A 396-nucleotide genomic window follows, 5' to 3' on the forward strand; every position below is an offset into this window, starting at 1 on the left:
AGATTGAGATGTAGCAGTGTGGATGCTGCCTTAGCATAGATACATCTTTATCAGTTTAACCACCACAGCTCTCAGAGAAAGCAACTGCTTCGTTGTCGGCAGGATTCGAACCTACGCGGGGTGACCCCAATGGATTTCAAGTCCATCGCCTTAACCGCTCGGCCACAACAACTACACATATGTGTTCACTTCATGTTGTGAAGCACATGGATGTGAAAGCAAGTTTGAGCCAGATTTATTCATTTTAATAGACTTTTTTTAACAGCCATCTCCATCTCAAACACAAACAAAAAACATGAGTAAGTCTCACTATAATCTATACAACAGCTCATCTGATGAGCAGAAGATCTGATTCCTGTTTACACCTGCACGTGCATTACCACTGCACGTGAATGC

At 42.7% G+C, this 396-nt stretch overlaps 1 non-coding gene across 1 annotated transcript; it reads right to left on the reverse strand.

Moving 5' to 3' along the window:
• Window positions 1–90: 90 nt before the first annotated feature.
• trnas-uga (transfer RNA serine (anticodon UGA)) lies at window positions 91–172 on the reverse strand. Its single transcript has one exon. It is a non-coding gene; the product is annotated as a tRNA-Ser (tRNA).
• Window positions 173–396: the final 224 nt, after the last annotated feature.

The sequence above is a fragment of the Seriola lalandi genome, unplaced genomic scaffold (genome assembly GCF_002814215.2).
Source record: "Seriola lalandi dorsalis isolate HSWRI2012SDOR001 ecotype SW California unplaced genomic scaffold, Sedor1 jcf7180001996099, whole genome shotgun sequence".
Lineage (NCBI taxonomy): Eukaryota > Metazoa > Chordata > Actinopteri > Carangiformes > Carangidae > Seriola > Seriola lalandi.